The 13,920-nt window shown below is 48.6% G+C and overlaps 10 non-coding genes across 10 annotated transcripts; 3 read left to right on the plus strand and 7 right to left on the minus strand.

The window, feature by feature from the left end:
- Positions 1 to 1,424: 1,424 nt before the first annotated feature.
- On the minus strand, positions 1,425 to 1,497 carry trnak-cuu (transfer RNA lysine (anticodon CUU)). Its single transcript has one exon. It is a non-coding gene; the product is annotated as a tRNA-Lys (tRNA).
- An 821-nt stretch (positions 1,498 to 2,318) lies between these two features.
- On the minus strand, positions 2,319 to 2,390 carry trnam-cau (transfer RNA methionine (anticodon CAU)). The gene has a single exon. It is a non-coding gene; the product is annotated as a tRNA-Met (tRNA).
- A 279-nt stretch (positions 2,391 to 2,669) lies between these two features.
- On the plus strand, positions 2,670 to 2,752 carry trnal-cag (transfer RNA leucine (anticodon CAG)). The gene has a single exon. It is a non-coding gene; the product is annotated as a tRNA-Leu (tRNA).
- A 2,791-nt stretch (positions 2,753 to 5,543) lies between these two features.
- On the minus strand, positions 5,544 to 5,616 carry trnak-cuu (transfer RNA lysine (anticodon CUU)). The gene has a single exon. It is a non-coding gene; the product is annotated as a tRNA-Lys (tRNA).
- Positions 5,617 to 6,437: 821 nt separating this feature from the next.
- trnam-cau (transfer RNA methionine (anticodon CAU)) lies at positions 6,438 to 6,509 on the minus strand. Its single transcript has one exon. It is a non-coding gene; the product is annotated as a tRNA-Met (tRNA).
- Positions 6,510 to 6,788: 279 nt separating this feature from the next.
- trnal-cag (transfer RNA leucine (anticodon CAG)) lies at positions 6,789 to 6,871 on the plus strand. Its single transcript has one exon. It is a non-coding gene; the product is annotated as a tRNA-Leu (tRNA).
- Positions 6,872 to 9,660: 2,789 nt separating this feature from the next.
- Positions 9,661 to 9,733, minus strand: trnak-cuu (transfer RNA lysine (anticodon CUU)). Its single transcript has one exon. It is a non-coding gene; the product is annotated as a tRNA-Lys (tRNA).
- An 821-nt stretch (positions 9,734 to 10,554) lies between these two features.
- trnam-cau (transfer RNA methionine (anticodon CAU)) lies at positions 10,555 to 10,626 on the minus strand. The gene has a single exon. It is a non-coding gene; the product is annotated as a tRNA-Met (tRNA).
- A 279-nt stretch (positions 10,627 to 10,905) lies between these two features.
- Positions 10,906 to 10,988, plus strand: trnal-cag (transfer RNA leucine (anticodon CAG)). The gene has a single exon. It is a non-coding gene; the product is annotated as a tRNA-Leu (tRNA).
- A 2,789-nt stretch (positions 10,989 to 13,777) lies between these two features.
- trnak-cuu (transfer RNA lysine (anticodon CUU)) lies at positions 13,778 to 13,850 on the minus strand. The gene has a single exon. It is a non-coding gene; the product is annotated as a tRNA-Lys (tRNA).
- Between the last annotated feature and the right edge of the window lie 70 nt (positions 13,851 to 13,920).

A 13,920-nucleotide genomic window follows, 5' to 3' on the forward strand; every position in this document is an offset into this window, starting at 1 on the left:
GAAATACAAATCTGGCTCATCGCTGCACAAGAAATACCGCCGGCTGGCAAGAAAATGACAACGGTGTTTTTCCTTAACGAAAAACTTCCCATGGAGAAAAACAACGGCTGTGCGTCTCTGTCGGCTTGATTCAGTTTAATGCAAGTATTCATTCTCCTCCTGGAAAATACAGCTTGCGAAAGATGAAATACAATTCTTGGCTTTTCTGGGTGAGTGCAGAAGAAATCCTGCCGGCTGGCAGAAGAATTCCAGCCTTTTTTACTCTTTAACCAGAAACTTGCGAATGATACAAAGCAAGCGGGGTGCGTTTCTGTGCAGCTGTTAACTGAACAGCTGCTGCTTCAAGCCCACCCAGGGCTCATTCCGATTTCAACATCATGCCCCCTGAAGGTAGACTGGATTTCTTTGCGAAGCATTCACCTTTTGGACGTTTCAGGAAAGGTGCGTGTCGATGCCAGACTTGAAAAGCTTTCCATACAAAGAAACAACATAGTGCTTTTGATTGATGGGAAACGGCAAGAGCGGTTTGAGCAGCTCCGGCCTCTCAACCGCTTTACAATGTGATCGGCACCTCGGTAGCCAGTTTAGAAGGCTGAAAAGGATGCTGGAAGCACAGCGACGTTCTAAAACCAGCGCTTGAAAAGCATCTGCATACATAAAATGTCCATTTCCCCAAAGCTGAATCTGCATCTTCAGAAGATTGTCAGCTATACGTTTTCGTTCTTTGTTTCCTTTTTTTACGACAAGCTTTCGAGAAATGAACTGTCTATTGTGATGAAGGCTGCATTAGAAATTGTGCATCTAGCTTAGTTCAATGAAATCGGGAGGTGCACCTGTCTCAAGCGGATGGCTCTTTGCAGGCACACTACGGAAACCTGCGGGCGCAAGTTGGGAGAAGTGACTCTTGCAGAGTGTTGAGCTTCGAGAAGAGGGCTCCGCTCAGGAAGATATTTCCACATGTTGAAGAGTCGCTTTTCGCCCTTTCTTTCCCACATTTTTCCAGTGCGGTTATTGATCGCGTTCAAAATGTTTTCCCAACGTACGTGTTACCTGCAAAATCACAGTGAAACTGTTATGCCCAAAAGATTCCTAATAGTTATTGTATTAGAATAGCTCTCCAATTTCTTAGCCTTCGTACACGCAATGTTTAAGGAAACGCTAGAGTAAATGAAACTGTAAATAGACAGGAGCTCTTCTTAGTTTTCATACAAGTTATGATGGCTGCAGCTCCTATCTGCGTCCCGGTGACCGGAGCCAAGGGATTATCTGCGGAACCCTTGATTTATCTCTCGGGCAAGGAGCTAGATACGCCCTTTTCATCTCGGTTTGATCACACCTGTGCATTAAAACGCAGTGCTCGGTACCATCGAGGTGTAAGAGGTTCAAGGATGAGCGGGAAACTTTGTTAATAAGGAGACGGGCACCGCCCAACGTGGGGCTCGAACCCACGACCCTGAGATTAAGAGTCTCATGCTCTACCGACTGAGCTAGCCGGGCGCCGGTGGAGCTGGTGGCTAACTTGTCCCTGTTGACGGCAATTTGACAAGGTATACTTCCTGGCTTTTCATCATGTGCTGACCGGATTCGAGAGTAGCACACCCTGTTCTTTGTTGATTACTGTACCTCCAGCAGCGCAAATGTCAGTAATCATTGAAATGTACGACCTACAATCTCCTCAGCATGCCCGCGTGGACTCCTCAGTGATCATCCTTCTACGTTCTGCTGTAGTTTTCATGCAAGTGAAAACCGTGCTCCAAATAACAGCGGCACAGTTGTATCCTGCGGTAAGCATTCTTCTAATTCCATCGTTTTGCTCCAGGTAAAAGGTAGCGCATCATAGTGTTGATATTCCAAGGTTTCAGAGTCCGTATTGGATGGCTTGGATGCAGACATCGCTCAGAGCTCCCAGTATGATTTTCCCGAGTTCAGTTTTGCAGTGTTTTAGTGCTTTACTACTTCCAGTGGGCCTTTGAATGCTCTGCTAAGTAGAGACGTGACATAATTACTAATGCGACCGAGTGTGCTGGCTGTTCCTGGTTCGTAATGATTAACGCGAGAAATCAATATAAACATAACTGCTTCGATTTCGAGGTTCAGTTGAAGCTTTCAAAGAAACTATCAAAGACCTCAGAACAACCGAAGACACATTTGGTCATCTCCGTATTGGTGAAGATTAAAGAGTCCCGCAAGTGTCAAGCTTGCACAAACACACACGAGAGAGAAACTCAGGACAGAATTTAAAGAAAGGGAGATGCAGACTATTTGAAGGCACTTTGCTAACCCAATGGCATGCTTATGAATCGTGCATAGGACACACGTAGCAGAGGATGGTTTCGATCCATCGACCTCTGGGTTATGGGCCCAGCACGCTTCCGCTGCGCCACTCTGCTGACGGCCTCTCTGCGTGTGGCGCACAACTGCTCTTTTTATTTCCTACATAAGTGATGAAAGAGTTGAAAGTTTCAACGACAAACGCAGACGTCACTTTGAGCGCTTGGTGTTGTAGCACAAATCATCACATGCTGCTCTACACTGGATTATAAAAGCCGACACATTTTCCAAACATTTTAATGCTGGAGTCACACTGTAGTATTAATAACAGTGCGATACTCGAGGAGCGTAGTGGGATCGCGGTGGCTCATCAGACCGCCCCGGGACAGGGGGCCCGCGTCAGGATGGCCGAGCGGTCTAAGGCGCTGCGTTCAGGTCGCAGTCTCCCCTGGAGGCGTGGGTTCGAATCCCACTCCTGACAAAAAGCTTGCTCAGTGCCGTCTCCAGTCGGGTGCAAATGGGTGAAGCAGCCTGACGCAGGGAACGTGCGCCGATAGGCGTAGGTGTATCCCCTGCCTCTTCCGATTTAGCTCGTGCTCCATAGGATGGAAGCGGATGCTCTGGCTTTTTGACTCGAATATAACCTGATCACAACAGAAGGCCGTGCAGCCCAGTGCTGGTTTAAGAATGCCTCGTGTCTTCAGGCCCCTATTCCTTCAGGTTACCCCTTTGGAATAGTCGTCCGAAAAAGACGGGAAAGGAAAAGCATGTAAGCTCCCACACACTGCGTTAGCATTAGCGGTTGGAATCTGATGGGAGAAAAGCAACCTGGCTCGCCGTCAAGCAATCCATCCCTGGTCTCCCACGTGACAGGCGGGGATACGCACCACTATACTAACGAGGAGCGCTTGCTTGGCGCTTGAAGACACTTCCTCTTGCGGCTACTACTGTTTCCGGTTTCGTCTTTTCTTTTCATTCCTCCCAGAGGAGCGCATGAAAACGTTTCCATCTGCGCCATCCTCACCCCTCCAATGCTATGGTCCCTGCTCCTCCTGGTGCACTGCAAACACTCATTCAGCCGGTTCTTTCAGTTTGAATAATTAGGTCTTCAAAGGCTGGAAGTAGGGCGCAAAAGACATGCCAATGCCAAAAGCGTGGCTGTGTGCTTCCAGCTGTGAAATGTCACTGGTGGATGTTGAAGACATTACTTCCAAGGCAGCAGGTCCAAGCGATTTAGCGTTTGTACAAGAAGCAGGAAGAGAGAAACGGCACTCCGCCTTTTTCTGGGCAGGCCGAAGCGACAGGAGAAGGGCGCCGTAGTGGGCAGGATTCGAGCCGACGCGGGGAGACCCCAATGGCTTTCTAGCCCATCGCCTTAACCGCTCGGCCACGACTACAGGGAGCGCCGCCGCCGCCGGCTTGCGATCATTTAACACGGAGGGCGAGGCGGCGGCGGTAACCTTTTTCAATGTCGCTCTCCGCTTCCCCCCAAAAAAAAGCCAAATGACATGCTAGCACTCGGACACCCTTCAGAAGACTGAAGGGTGGCTTAAAGCTGGAAGGATTAGGTCTCCCCGTTCCGACGCGACAATCGAACTTCCTTAGGCAGAGAGAAAGCAACATCGAGGAGCGTCAACAAGACTTTAGAAGCTGCGCCACACGCCACTTTCAGTCGCAGTCACAGCAGTTTTAAAGGCAGGAATCGCCTTTGCGAACGCCATGAGAAACAGAACGCAAGGTCAGGTCCTGCGGTTTAACAAACAGCCACGGCTTTCATGCGACTGGACATTTCTTTTCTGGAGCGAATTCACTTTCAACTTCAAGAAATTCACACAACTTGCGAAATACGAAATACAAATCTGGCTCATCGCTGCACAAGAAATACCGCCGGCTGGCAAGAAAATGACAACGGTGTTTTTCCTTAACGAAAAACTTCCCATGGAGAAAAACAACGGCTGTGCGTCTCTGTCGGCTTGATTCAGTTTAATGCAAGTATTCATTCTCCTCCTGGAAAATACAGCTTGCGAAAGATGAAATACAATTCTTGGCTTTTCTGGGTGAGTGCAGAAGAAATCCTGCCGGCTGGCAGAAGAATTCCAGCCTTTTTTACTCTTTAACCAGAAACTTGCGAATGATACAAAGCAAGCGGGGTGCGTTTCTGTGCAGCTGTTAACTGAACAGCTGCTGCTTCAAGCCCACCCAGGGCTCATTCCGATTTCAACATCATGCCCCCTGAAGGTAGACTGGATTTCTTTGCGAAGCATTCACCTTTTGGACGTTTCAGGAAAGGTGCGTGTCGATGCCAGACTTGAAAAGCTTTCCATACAAAGAAACAACATAGTGCTTTTGATTGATGGGAAACGGCAAGAGCGGTTTGAGCAGCTCCGGCCTCTCAACCGCTTTACAATGTGATCGGCACCTCGGTAGCCAGTTTAGAAGGCTGAAAAGGATGCTGGAAGCACAGCGACGTTCTAAAACCAGCGCTTGAAAAGCATCTGCATACATAAAATGTCCATTTCCCCAAAGCTGAATCTGCATCTTCAGAAGATTGTCAGCTATACGTTTTCGTTCTTTGTTTCCTTTTTTTACGACAAGCTTTCGAGAAATGAACTGTCTATTGTGATGAAGGCTGCATTAGAAATTGTGCATCTAGCTTAGTTCAATGAAATCGGGAGGTGCACCTGTCTCAAGCGGATGGCTCTTTGCAGGCACACTACGGAAACCTGCGGGCGCAAGTTGGGAGAAGTGACTCTTGCAGAGTGTTGAGCTTCGAGAAGAGGGCTCCGCTCAGGAAGATATTTCCACATGTTGAAGAGTCGCTTTTCGCCCTTTCTTTCCCACATTTTTCCAGTGCGGTTATTGATCGCGTTCAAAATGTTTTCCCAACGTACGTGTTACCTGCAAAATCACAGTGAAACTGTTATGCCGAAAAGATTCCTAATAGTTATTGTATTAGAATAGCTCTCCAATTTCTTAGCCTTCGTACACGCAATGTTTAAGGAAACGCTAGAGTAAATGAAACTGTAAATAGACAGGAGCTCTTCTTAGTTTTCATACAAGTTATGATGGCTGCAGCTCCTATCTGCGTCCGGGTGACCGGAGCCAAGGGATTATCTGCGGAACCCTTGATTTATCTCTCGGGCAAGGAGCTAGATACGCCCTTTTCATCTCGGTTTGATCACACCTGTGCATTAAAACGCAGTGCTCGGTACCATCGAGGTGTAAGAGGTTCAAGGATGAGCGGGAAACTTTGTTAATAAGGAGACGGGCACCGCCCAACGTGGGGCTCGAACCCACGACCCTGAGATTAAGAGTCTCATGCTCTACCGACTGAGCTAGCCGGGCGCCGGTGGAGCTGGTGGTTAACTTGTCCCTGTTGACGGCAATTTGACAAGGTATACTTCCTGGCTTTTCATCATGTGCTGACCGGATTCGAGAGTAGCACACCCTGTTCTTTGTTGATTACTGTACCTCCAGCAGCGCAAATGTCAGTAATCATTGAAATGTACGACCTACAATCTCCTCAGCATGCCCGCGTGGACTCCTCAGTGATCATCCTTCTACGTTCTGCTGTAGTTTTCATGCAAGTGAAAACCGTGCTCCAAATAACAGCGGCACAGTTGTATCCTGCGGTAAGCATTCTTCTAATTCCATCGTTTTGCTCCAGGTAAAAGGTAGCGCATCATAGTGTTGATATTCCAAGGTTTCAGAGTCCGTATTGGATGGCTTGGATGCAGACATCGCTCAGAGCTCCCAGTATGATTTTCCCGAGTTCAGTTTTGCAGTGTTTTAGTGCTTTACTACTTCCAGTGGGCCTTTGAATGCTCTGCTAAGTAGAGACGTGACATAATTACTAATGCGACCGAGTGTGCTGGCTGTTCCTGGTTCGTAATGATTACAGTGAGAAATCAATATAAACATAACTGCTTCGATTTCGAGGTTCAGTTGAAGCTTTCAAAGAAACTATCAAAGACCTCAGAACAACCGAAGACACATTTGGTCATCTCCGTATTGGTGAAGATTAAAGAGTCCCGCAAGTGTCAAGCTTGCACAAACACACACCAGAGAGAAACTCAGGACAGAATTTAAAGAAAGGGAGATGCAGACTATTTGAAGGCACTTTGCTAACCCAATGGCATGCTTATGAATCGTGCATAGGACACACGTAGCAGAGGATGGTTTCGATCCATCGACCTCTGGGTTATGGGCCCAGCACGCTTCCGCTGCGCCACTCTGCTGACGGCCCCTCTGCGTGTGGCGCACAACTGCTCTTTTTATTTCCTACATAAGTGATGAAAGAGTTGAAAGTTTCAACGACAAACGCAGACGTCACTTTGAGCGCTTGGTGTTGTAGCACAAATCATCACATGCTGCTCTACACTGGATTATAAAAGCCGACACATTTTCCAAACATTTTAATGCTGGAGTCACACTGTAGTATTAATAACAGTGCGATACTCGAGGAGCGTAGTGGGATCGCGGTGGCTCATCAGACCGCCCCGGGACAGGGGGCCCACGTCAGGATGGCCGAGCGGTCTAAGGCGCTGCGTTCAGGTCGCAGTCTCCCCTGGAGGCGTGGGTTCGAATCCCACTCCTGACAAAAAGCTTGCTCAGTGCCGTCTCCAGTCGGGTGCAAATGGGTGAAGCAGCCTGACGCAGGGAACGTGCGCCGATAGGCGTAGGTGTATCCCCTGCCTCTTCCGATTTAGCTCGTGCTCCATAGGATGGAAGCGGATGCTCTGGCTTTTTGACTCGAATATAACCTGATCACAACAGAAGGCCGTGCAGCCCAGTGCTGGTTTAAGAATGCCTCGTGTCTTCAGGCCCCTATTCCTTCAGGTTACCCCTTTGGAATAGTCGTCCGAAAAAGACGGGAAAGGAAAAGCATGTAAGCTCCCACACACTGCGTTAGCATTAGCGGTTGGAATCTGATGGGAGAAAAGCAACCTGGCTCGCCGTCAAGCAATCCATCCCTGGTCTCCCACGTGACAGGCGGGGATACGCACCACTATACTAACGAGGAGCGCTTGCTTGGCGCTTGAAGACACTTCCTCTTGCGGCTACTACTGTTTCCGGTTTCGTCTTTTCTTTTCATTCCTCCCAGAGGAGCGCATGAAAACGTTTCCATCTGCGCCATCCTCACCCCTCCAATGCTATGGTCCCTGCTCCTCCTGGTGCACTGCAAACACTCATTCAGCCGGTTCTTTCAGTTTGAATAATTAGGTCTTCAAAGGCTGGAAGTAGGGCGCAAAAGACATGCCAATGCCAAAAGCGTGGCTGTGTGCTTCCAGCTGTGAAATGTCACTGGTGGATGTTGAAGACTACTTCCAAGGCAGCAGGTCCAAGCGATTTAGCGTTTGTACAAGAAGCAGGAAGAGAGAAACGGCACTCCGCCTTTTTCTGGGCAGGCCGAAGCGACAGGAGAAGGGCGCCGTAGTGGGCAGGATTCGAGCCGACGCGGGGAGACCCCAATGGCTTTCTAGCCCATCGTCTTAACCGCTCGGCCACGACTACAGGGAGCGCCGCCGCCGCCGGCTTGCGATCATTTAACACGGAGGGCGAGGCGGCGGCGGTAACCTTTTTCAATGTCGCTCTCCGCTTCCCCCCAAAAAAAAGCCAAATGACATGCTAGCACTCGGACACCCTTCAGAAGACTGAAGGGTGGCTTAAAGCTGGAAGGATTAGGTCTCCCCGTTCCGACGCGACAATCGAACTTCCTTAGGCAGAGAGAAAGCAACATCGAGGAGCGTCAACAAGACTTTAGAAGCTGCGCCACACGCCACTTTCAGTCGCAGTCACAGCAGTTTTAAAGGCAGGAATCGCCTTTGCGAACGCCATGAGAAACAGAACGCAAGCTCAGGTCCTGCGGTTTAACAAACAGCCACGGCTTTCATGCGACTGGACATTTCTTTTCTGGAGCGAATTCACTTTCAACTTCAAGAAATTCACACAACTTGCGAAATACGAAATACAAATCTGGCTCATCGCTGCACAAGAAATACCGCCGGCTGGCAAGAAAATGACAACGGTGTTTTTCCTTAACGAAAAACTTCCCATGGAGAAAAACAACGGCTGTGCGTCTCTGTCGGCTTGATTCAGTTTAATGCAAGTATTCATTCTCCTCCTGGAAAATACAGCTTGCGAAAGATGAAATACAATTCTTGGCTTTTCTGGGTGAGTGCAGAAGAAATCCTGCCGGCTGGCAGAAGAATTCCAGCCTTTTTTACTCTTTAACCAGAAACTTGCGAATGATACAAAGCAAGCGGGGTGCGTTTCTGTGCAGCTGTTAACTGAACAGCTGCTGCTTCAAGCCCACCCAGGGCTCATTCCGATTTCAACATCATGCCCCCTGAAGGTAGACTGGATTTCTTTGCGAAGCATTCACCTTTTGGACGTTTCAGGAAAGGTGCGTGTCGATGCCAGACTTGAAAAGCTTTCCATACAAAGAAACAACATAGTGCTTTTGATTGATGGGAAACGGCAAGAGCGGTTTGAGCAGCTCCGGCCTCTCAACCGCTTTACAATGTGATCGGCACCTCGGTAGCCAGTTTAGAAGGCTGAAAAGGATGCTGGAAGCACAGCGACGTTCTAAAACCAGCGCTTGAAAAGCATCTGCATACATAAAATGTCCATTTCCCCAAAGCTGAATCTGCATCTTCAGAAGATTGTCAGCTATACGTTTTCGTTCTTTGTTTCCTTTTTTTACGACAAGCTTTCGAGAAATGAACTGTCTATTGTGATGAAGGCTGCATTAGAAATTGTGCATCTAGCTTAGTTCAATGAAATCGGGAGGTGCACCTGTCTCAAGCGGATGGCTCTTTGCAGGCACACTACGGAAACCTGCGGGCGCAAGTTGGGAGAAGTGACTCTTGCAGAGTGTTGAGCTTCGAGAAGAGGGCTCCGCTCAGGAAGATATTTCCACATGTTGAAGAGTCGCTTTTCGCCCTTTCTTTCCCACATTTTTCCAGTGCGGTTATTGATCGCGTTCAAAATGTTTTCCCAACGTACGTGTTACCTGCAAAATCACAGTGAAACTGTTATGCCCAAAAGATTCCTAATAGTTATTGTATTAGAATAGCTCTCCAATTTCTTAGCCTTCGTACACGCAATGTTTAAGGAAACGCTAGAGTAAATGAAACTGTAAATAGACAGGAGCTCTTCTTAGTTTTCATACAAGTTATGATGGCTGCAGCTCCTATCTGCGTCCGGGTGACCGGAGCCAAGGGATTATCTGCGGAACCCTTGATTTATCTCTCGGGCAAGGAGCTAGATACGCCCTTTTCATCTCGGTTTGATCACACCTGTGCATTAAAACGCAGTGCTCGGTACCATCGAGGTGTAAGAGGTTCAAGGATGAGCGGGAAACTTTGTTAATAAGGAGACGGGCACCGCCCAACGTGGGGCTCGAACCCACGACCCTGAGATTAAGAGTCTCATGCTCTACCGACTGAGCTAGCCGGGCGCCGGTAGAGCTGGTGGTTAACTTGTCCCTGTTGACGGCAATTTGACAAGGTATACTTCCTGGCTTTTCATCATGTGCTGACCGGATTCGAGAGTAGCACACCCTGTTCTTTGTTGATTACTGTACCTCCAGCAGCGCAAATGTCAGTAATCATTGAAATGTACGACCTACAATCTCCTCAGCATGCCCGCGTGGACTCCTCAGTGATCATCCTTCTACGTTCTGCTGTAGTTTTCATGCAAGTGAAAACCGTGCTCCAAATAACAGCGGCACAGTTGTATCCTGCGGTAAGCATTCTTCTAATTCCATCGTTTTGCTCTAGGTAAAAGGTAGCGCATCATAGTGTTGATATTCCAAGGTTTCAGAGTCCGTATTGGATGGCTTGGATGCAGACATCGCTCAGAGCTCCCAGTATGATTTTCCCGAGTTCAGTTTTGCAGTGTTTTAGTGCTTTACTACTTCCAGTGGGCCTTTGAATGCTCTGCTAAGTAGAGACGTGACATAATTACTAATGCGACCGAGTGTGCTGGCTGTTCCTGGTTCGTAATGATTACAGTGAGAAATCAATATAAACATAACTGCTTCGATTTCGAGGTTCAGTTGAAGCTTTCAAAGAAACTATCAAAGACCTCAGAACAACCGAAGACACATTTGGTCATCTCCGTATTGGTGAAGATTAAAGAGTCCCGCAAGTGTCAAGCTTGCACAAACACACACCAGAGAGAAACTCAGGACAGAATTTAAAGAAAGGGAGATGCAGACTATTTGAAGGCACTTTGCTAACCCAATGGCATGCTTATGAATCGTGCATAGGACACACGTAGCAGAGGATGGTTTCGATCCATCGACCTCTGGGTTATGGGCCCAGCACGCTTCCGCTGCGCCACTCTGCTGACGGCCCCTCTGCGTGTGGCGCACAACTGCTCTTTTTATTTCCTACATAAGTGATGAAAGAGTTGAAAGTTTCAACGACAAACGCAGACGTCACTTTGAGCGCTTGGTGTTGTAGCACAAATCATCACATGCTGCTCTACACTGGATTATAAAAGCCGACACATTTTCCAAACATTTTAATGCTGGAGTCACACTGTAGTATTAATAACAGTGCGATACTCGAGGAGCGTAGTGGGATCGCGGTGGCTCATCAGACCGCCCCGGGACAGGGGGCCCGCGTCAGGATGGCCGAGCGGTCTAAGGCGCTGCGTTCAGGTCGCAGTCTCCCCTGGAGGCGTGGGTTCGAATCCCACTCCTGACAAAAAGCTTGCTCAGTGCCGTCTCCAGTCGGGTGCAAATGGGTGAAGCAGCCTGACGCAGGGAACGTGCGCCGATAGGCGTAGGTGTATCCCCTGCCTCTTCCGATTTAGCTCGTGCTCCATAGGATGGAAGCGGATGCTCTGGCTTTTTGACTCGAATATAACCTGATCACAACAGAAGGCCGTGCAGCCCAGTGCTGGTTTAAGAATGCCTCGTGTCTTCAGGCCCCTATTCCTTCAGGTTACCCCTTTGGAATAGTCGTCCGAAAAAGACGGGAAAGGAAAAGCATGTAAGCTCCCACACACTGCGTTAGCATTAGCGGTTGGAATCTGATGGGAGAAAAGCAACCTGGCTCGCCGTCAAGCAATCCATCCCTGGTCTCCCACGTGACAGGCGGGGATACGCACCACTATACTAACGAGGAGCGCTTGCTTGGCGCTTGAAGACACTTCCTCTTGCGGCTACTACTGTTTCCGGTTTCGTCTTTTCTTTTCATTCCTCCCAGAGGAGCGCATGAAAACGTTTCCATCTGCGCCATCCTCACCCCTCCAATGCTATGGTCCCTGCTCCTCCTGGTGCACTGCAAACACTCATTCAGCCGGTTCTTTCAGTTTGAATAATTAGGTCTTCAAAGGCTGGAAGTAGGGCGCAAAAGACATGCCAATGCCAAAAGCGTGGCTGTGTGCTTCCAGCTGTGAAATGTCACTGGTGGATGTTGAAGACTACTTCCAAGGCAGCAGGTCCAAGCGATTTAGCGTTTGTACAAGAAGCAGGAAGAGAGAAACGGCACTCCGCCTTTTTCTGGGCAGGCCGAAGCGACAGGAGAAGGGCGCCGTAGTGGGCAGGATTCGAGCCGACGCGGGGAGACCCCAATGGCTTTCTAGCCCATCGTCTTAACCGCTCGGCCACGACTACAGGGAGCGCCGCCGCCGCCGGCTTGCGATCATTTAACACGGAGGGCGAGGCGGCGGCGGTAACCTTTTTCAATGTCGCTCTCCGCTTCCCCCCAAAAAAAAGCCAAATGACATGCTAGCACTCGGACACCCTTCAGAAGACTGAAGGGTGGCTTAAAGCTGGAAGGATTAGGTCTCCCCGTTCCGACGCGACAATCGAACTTCCTTAGGCAGAGAGAAAGCAACATCGAGGTGCGTCAACAAGACTTTAGAAGCTGCGCCACACGCCACTTTCAGTCGCAGTCACAGCAGTTTTAAAGGCAGGAATCGCCTTTGCGAACGCCATGAGAAACAGAACGCAAGCTCAGGTCCTGCGGTTTAACAAACAGCCACGGCTTTCATGCGACTGGACATTTCTTTTCTGGAGCGAATTCACTTTCAACTTCAAGAAATTCACACAACTTGCGAAATACGAAATACAAATCTGGCTCATCGCTGCACAAGAAATACCGCCGGCTGGCAAGAAAATGACAACGGTGTTTTTCCTTAACGAAAAACTTCCCATGGAGAAAAACAACGGCTGTGCGTCTCTGTCGGCTTGATTCAGTTTAATGCAAGTATTCATTCTCCTCCTGGAAAATACAGCTTGCGAAAGATGAAATACAATTCTTGGCTTTTCTGGGTGAGTGCAGAAGAAATCCTGCCGGCTGGCAGAAGAATTCCAGCCTTTTTTACTCTTTAACCAGAAACTTGCGAATGATACAAAGCAAGCGGGGTGCGTTTCTGTGCAGCTGTTAACTGAACAGCTGCTGCTTCAAGCCCACCCAGGGCTCATTCCGATTTCAACATCATGCCCCCTGAAGGTAGACTGGATTTCTTTGCGAAGCATTCACCTTTTGGACGTTTCAGGAAAGGTGCGTGTCGATGCCAGACTTGAAAAGCTTTCCATACAAAGAAACAACATAGTGCTTTTGATTGATGGGAAACGGCAAGAGCGGTTTGAGCAGCTCCGGCCTCTCAACCGCTTTACAATGTGATCGGCACCTCGGTAGCCAGTTTAGAAGGCTGAAAAGGATGCTGGAAGCACAGCGACGTTCTAAAACCAGCGCTTGAAAAGCATCTGCATACATAAAATGTCCATTTCCCCAAAGCTGAATCTGCATCTTCAGAAGATTGTCAGCTATACGTTTTCGTTCTTTGTTTCCTTTTTTTACGACAAGCTTTCGAGAAATGAACTGTCTATTGTGATGAAGGCTGCATTAGAAATTGTGCATCTAGCTTAGTTCAATGAAATCGGGAGGTGCACCTGTCTCAAGCGGATGGCTCTTTGCAGGCACACTACGGAAACCTGCGGGCGCAAGTTGGGAGAAGTGACTCTTGCAGAGTGTTGAGCTTCGAGAAGAGGGCTCCGCTCAGGAAGATATTTCCACATGTTGAAGAGTCGCTTTTCGCCCTTTCTTTCCCACATTTTTCCAGTGCGGTTATTGATCGCGTTCAAAATGTTTTCCCAACGTACGTGTTACCTGCAAAATCACAGTGAAACTGTTATGCCCAAAAGATTCCTAATAGTTATTGTATTAGAATAGCTCTCCAATTTCTTAGCCTTCGTACACGCAATGTTTAAGGAAACGCTAGAGTAAATGAAACTGTAAATAGACAGGAGCTCTTCTTAGTTTTCATACAAGTTATGATGGCTGCAGCTCCTATCTGCGTCCGGGTGACCGGAGCCAAGGGATTATCTGCGGAACCCTTGATTTATCTCTCGGGCAAGGAGCTAGATACGCCCTTTTCATCTCGGTTTGATCACACCTGTGCATTAAAACGCAGTGCTCGGTACCATCGAGGTGTAAGAGGTTCAAGGATGAGCGGGAAACTTTGTTAATAAGGAGACGGGCACCGCCCAACGTGGGGCTCGAACCCACGACCCTGAGATTAAGAGTCTCATGCTCTACCGACTGAGCTAGCCGGGCGCCGGTGGAGCTGGTGGTTAACTTGTCCCTGTTGACGGCAATTTGACAAGGTATACTTCCTGGCTTTTCA

The sequence above is a fragment of the Lepisosteus oculatus genome, unplaced genomic scaffold (genome assembly GCF_040954835.1).
Source record: "Lepisosteus oculatus isolate fLepOcu1 unplaced genomic scaffold, fLepOcu1.hap2 HAP2_SCAFFOLD_75, whole genome shotgun sequence".
NCBI lineage: Eukaryota > Metazoa > Chordata > Actinopteri > Semionotiformes > Lepisosteidae > Lepisosteus > Lepisosteus oculatus.